Consider the following 6,204-nt stretch of genomic DNA (forward strand, 5'->3'; position numbering starts at 1 on the left):
AGAAGGTAATTTCTCACACTAAGGCACCAGAGGTGGCAAGAATAGAGATCAAATTATATCCAAACAAGGCAACTGAGGCATATCCAGTTTTCCTTACCAGCTCTCTTGTGATGCAGAAATGGAGATGTCTGACACTGATTGCAGAGGCTCATGTTTTTGCTGTAGTACTTGAATTTTGTTTTATTGTGGTAGGATAATTTGGCATTATGGTATAGTATTATTTGTGTTGATTCCCTGCTAATCTCGTTTTCAAAGAATTCCTCAATTTCCATGCAAGGACCATCTTGAGTCTGTCCTTTTTCACCGTGTTGAATTATCATCTATAGACAGAGCAATAGAAATAGGCTAAAGGTGTCTTCATCAGAGTGTGAAAGAAGTGTTGGCCCAAGATTGAGTCAGAAAGGTTTTTTGATGAATTCTTTAGCAATGTTTTCTATCCTTAAAGCTATGCTTTCTAGCAAGAGGAAAGCTAGGGAGAAGGTGAGAGAATGGAGCCCCAGAGAGTCTTCCCCTTGCCCCCAACAAGAGTCCAGATACTTTAGAATTAATACAAAGAGGCTCCCTGAAAGACCAAAGATTTCCCCTTAAAACTTCTCCCTGAATGACAGGTCACCGTGGCTCAAATGAACACAACACTCTTTTGAACCCAAGCTCTTTCCAGTGTCCCATCCAACTCTCCCTGTATGATATTCTTTCTGATGCTTGCCAAGTTGGAGATGGTGTGAAGAGAACGTTTGTTGTTAACTGAGGTGAGGGTTTACAGAAAATCTTTAAAATAAACCATTGAGCTAGATCAGTAAAGACTGCTATTGCCATTTGCTCTGCAGCATATGTTGTTACTTTAATCAAATGCACAGATAATTTTATTACTTTAATAAAATCTTGCTTATTAAGCTATTAAGTTTCATATGCTTAAATAGGTGTTATTTCCTTAATAAATGGTTCATGGGACAAGCTCTGTGTTTTCCAGATATTTAGATGGGTGTGCTGGCTGACTTTATGTCAATTAGACAGAAGCATTGGTCATCCAGGAAGAGAAAACCTTAACTGATAAAATGTCTCCATTAGATTCACCTGTGGGCAAGCCAGTGGTACATTTTCTTGATTGATGATGGGTATGGAGGGGCCAAGCTCACTGTGGGCTGTGTTATCCTTGCCTTGGTGGTTGTAGATGTTGTAATAAAGCAACCTGAAAAAGCCATGAGGAACAAGCCAGTAAGAAGGATTTCTATATGGCTTCTGCATCAGTTTGGGCTGTCTTGGGGCTTTGCCGTGACTTCTGGATGATAGAATGCAGCTATATATATAAGATGAAGCAAACCCTTTCTTCCCCAAGTTGCCTATCATCATGGTGTTTTATCACACCAGGAAAAACCCAAATTAAGGTAATAGGTGAAGTCTGTAGATGTAGGGGATTTTTATACTCTTAGGTAGTTTAGTAATGGGGTTTGGTTTTACACTAATGCAGTGCCAGATGCCAACTAGTGGTACCTAAAAAGAGAGTGACATCATAGGGCAAAGAAAAGTGCAGAGGAGTACTGTAATCCAACTTGGTACCCTATAATAATCCTCTGCTCCTTCAGTCCTATGGTCCTATCAGGCAAGTCAAATGAAACTGAATACAGAACACGTTCACATGAGTCTTTTCTACAGGAGTGTTCAAGCTTCACTTTAAAAATGTACATTATTTTTAAACTTTAGGTAGGATAGATATCCTTACCATGTGGCTTTTCTCTTCCCCATACACACCAGGCTTGTTTCTACTTCTTAAAGGAAAAGCTTGTATTTGTTTTGTGCCTCTCACCCCTGATTTTCTTTCTGCATGCCATTGGACTGACATCAGGATAAATTCAATGTTTCGTTTGATAATTGACTGAATTTATAGTGACTAGAAATAGCTAGGGATGACAGAGGGGAGGTCCTTCTTGCCCCTAGATTATGATACATTTTTTGCTAAGAGTATCTGAGAGTCGTCATTTGTTAAGCTGATATCTTCAGCTTCTATCCAGAGAAGTCTTTTCAAGAGCAAAGGTCTTGATCAAGGGCTCTTTGGTGAATTGTTGTCATTTTGAATGGGATTTTGAGAATCATTACTCATAGAACACAGCAGTGCTCAAGTAGTTCCTTGTGGAGATTGCTCCACTTTCAGCACCTGCGCTGGATTAAGATCCTGCAGCATTTACAAATTCGAAAGCTGTGAGAGGGAGACTTGACGATACCCAAGGAGCCAAGAGCAAAGGGATCAGGATTCATGAGTATAGTTAAGGTCATTTCCAGCCAACTGGTAATTCAGAGTTCTGAGTGCAGTGTTTGACAGGAATAGCAGCAACAGGCTGTGGCTGAGGAAACAATGAATGGCTCCAACATTGAGCTGGGAGAGTTACATTGTGATGCCACAGAGTATTGATCAGAAATAGCTGCTCATAATGGCGACTACCCAAGGCTTTGTAGTTTCTAGCTAGTTGTTTGAGAGGGAACTTTATATCATGTCAGTTCTGTGTGGTAATTTTTTACTATGATGTTGGGAGCCAGGAAGGGATTTTTCTTTCGAATCCTGAAAAAAATACTTGTACTCAGTGGTTCAGAAAATTATGTTTAGAGCAAACAATTTTATGGCAGACCCACCCCACAGAGTTTGTTTTAGATTAAAAATAATCCAGATTTAGGTTTTGTGGCATAAAAATATATGCTATGGTATTCACTGCAAAACAAAACTCAACCTTTATATTTTGTGTTTAGTCCTAGTATGCAGTAATGCACAAGGATATTCATTTTCTCAGGCAATTATTTTCTATTTTATTATTTGGTGTGTGTATGTATGTGTGCGTGTGTGCATGCATGCATATATGTGTGTGTGGTGTTTATTCCTCCTAGTGTGTGTGTGTACATATATTTCTGTGTTGGTACATGTGTACCTGTATATATTTGTGTGTTTGTTTGAAGACCACAAATCAATGTGCAGTAGTCACTGTCCACTTTTATTTCTTGAGACAGACTTTTGGGCTGAACTGAAACTCGTAGACGTAAAGGTCAACTACCCGTGAGCATCAGGGATCAGTTTGTCTTTGCTTTTTCATTCCAAGTCCAGTGGCCCTCCCTCCCAGGAATATAACTTCACACCTGACTTTTCTACATAAGATCAATACTCAAGTCCTCTTACTTGCGAGGCTCTTTCTACTGAACCATCTTCCAGAACAAAGAGCCTCTGGGAATGGATGGGGATATAGGAGGCAGTGGATGGACGGAGCCTTCCCACCATGCCTTTCACCACCATGGAGCCTTCCCACCACCCTGGAGCCTTCCTGCCATGCCTTCCACCACCATGGAGCCTTCCACCACCGTGGAGCCTTCCTGCCATGCCTTCCACCACCATGGAGCCTTCCCACCACCGTGGAGCCTTCCTGCCATGCCTTCCACCACCATGGAGCCTTCCCACCACCATGGAGCTTTCCCACCACCATGGAGCCTTCCCGCCATGCCTTCCACCACCATGGAGCCTTCCACCACCATAGAGCCTTCCACCACGTCGGAGCCTTCCCACCGCGCCTTCCCACGACCACGGAGCCTTCCTACCATGGAGCCTTCCCACCACCAATGTGAATTGTCTCTCTTCAAAGGGCCATCGTAAGTCACTTCATTCCTAAGTGCTTTGTGTCAAAGAGAAAAGTAACCGAATACACATTATTTAAGATTCCAGTAAATTACCTCAGAATTACTGCTGGACAGAGGATGCAATTCCCTGTTTATGTTAGAAGAAACAAATGTAGTTTTTAGAAGAGTGTTCAAAGTTTGTCCAAGTTTAAAAAAAATGCCCTTTCCTCTTCTTCCTCTCAAAATAACCAAATTTTACATTCTCATCAAAGGCAACTTAGTTACCACTGCTTCCGGAGACCTTGTCCTCCTCTAGGAGCAGGTGCATGTGGACCATAGACTTTTCTGAGAAGCCCCCACAGGACTGCTTGCCTTTTATGTCAGCAGCGTGGTCTGAGTTCTGCAGCTTTATAAGGCCAACAAATGAAAGACAAATGAGGGTCCGCTGAGGCGTCCATGCAAAATGGCAAAGATGGCGAAGACGCCGATCACACGTGATGTCTGCACAGTGCCTCAGGAAGACAGTACGCTGCTCGACTGTGACCTTCGGTTGGTTTTCTTTAACTGAGGACTTGGCCTGTTGTCAGATTTGACTCGCTACAGTTCTGCTAGCCCTTGCTGTGTTGTCTGATTAAAAAAAAATCACCACAACTCAGTTCCGCGTCCAAGGCTGGGAGGAAGATTTCAGAGAGGCTAGACCTCTCGTTGCAGTTCTGGGCATCCTTTTGGGTGGAGGTTACCCCTGGGTTAAACTGGAAAACCTAAATCACTTTGAACAAATGACAAAATTTAAAATCCACTTCTGAGCAAGAACTATCTGGTTCTGTGATTTGGATAACTACTGAATTGTAACGAGTTTTCTTTCAGATTTATATTCTGTTCTTTAGATATTACTCACTTTACTGGCTGGTTTCCTGTGTCATCTTGACACAAGCTGGAGTTGTCACAGAGAAAGGCTCAGTTGAGGAAATGCCTCCAAGAGACCCAGCTGTAAGGCATTTTCTCAACTAGTGATTAATCATGGGAGGACCCAGCCCATCGAGGGTGGTGCCGTCTCTGGGCTGGTGGTCTTGGTTCTATAAGAGAGCAAGTTGAACCAGCCAGGGGAAGCAAGCCAGTAAGTAACATCCCTCCATGGCCTCTGCACCAGCTCTTACTTCCTGACCTGCTTGAGTTCCAGTCCTGACTTCATTTGGTGATGAACAGCAGTGTGGAAGTGTAAGCTGAATAAACCCTTTCCTCCCCCCACCCCAAAAAAAAGGAGGCAGTGGATGAATATCTTTGTCTCAGGATGGGAGTTTATGAGCATGCTGAGGTTGACTAGTACCAATTAGCTTTGAATCAACCACCTATTTAATGGTAATCTGGGTACTTAAGGCTATATTACCAAAAGTATATAGTATATTCTGGTCACAGGTCATGGTGACCAGAACTTCCCTTCAACTGTTACCTGCAAACTCAACACCTGCTATTACTAGAGCTCACAGTGGTGGCCAGAAGCTTAGAGAGAACCTGAGTTTGAGCTCTTAAAGAACCATAGGAGCTTTTGAACTGTGGAGCTTCTGCTTTGCCGTCAGTTGTTCCTCAATTGCTCAGCAGTCCCCAATGATGTAATTGCAGTGGCAGGAAGAGATCTGGGACTTTTATGTTCTGTGTCCCATTCCCAATTTTGAACAGATCAGTTTTATTTTCATTTTCTACACTGGCATTTGTTTAAGCCTTCATTTGAAAGAAATCTATTGTAGAAAAGTACAAATTTGAAAACTGCTTAACATATCAATTGGTGTGCTAAGATTGGAAGTATTTCACTACTGGGTCAAGTACTCATTTATGAGATCTCAGAATTAATAAGCTTTAAATAGAAATGTTTTCGTTCTGGTGAAGGCAAGGGCAAAATTTATGAATTAGCCTTTTGAGTTCACTGTAATCATTTGTCACAAGAGGACCAATATAAAATTATGGATTTCCTTTTTGCTTCTTTTTAAAATATTATTTTTACTGTGAAAGTATTGCTTTATAAATTGTAGAGGGGCTGAAAAATAGTGTTATGCATAAAGACAAAAGTAATTCTTCCATATTCCCATAGGCGGAAAAACTGCATTAAAGAACATTTTTTCTAGTCTTTGTTCTGTGCACATATGTGTGTCTTGCATATTTGCTGGCATGGTGTAGATAAAGTTTTATTTTCTCATCCTTTTGTTTTATGCTGTAAGTCTTTTCCCTTCATTAAAGGTTCCATTGTGTGGATGGTGCCATAATTTATTTTACTACTATACTGCTTTTGGACACAGTGGTTGTCTTAAATTTTGTACTCTTATGAATAATGCAGGATACATCTTTGCAAGTGAAAACGTTATAGCATCTCTAGAATTTTCTATGGGAATGGAGGTCTGCAGGTATGAATATCGCATAAGGGGTAGGAACGACTGAGTATCTCTAACATTTTCCTACACTGTTCTCAACATTGTGACAGTGACCATTCACAGAAAAGGGTCACCACCATTCTTCCTGTTTAGCGGTAGACATGGTCACAACAAAAATTGAGCCACATGAACTATGTATTAGGGTCACTTTGATTTTCAAATTCTCGGTTATCACATCCATTAAGTCCTG

This window comes from Rattus norvegicus, chromosome 4 (genome assembly GCF_036323735.1).
Source record: "Rattus norvegicus strain BN/NHsdMcwi chromosome 4, GRCr8, whole genome shotgun sequence".
NCBI lineage: Eukaryota > Metazoa > Chordata > Mammalia > Rodentia > Muridae > Rattus > Rattus norvegicus.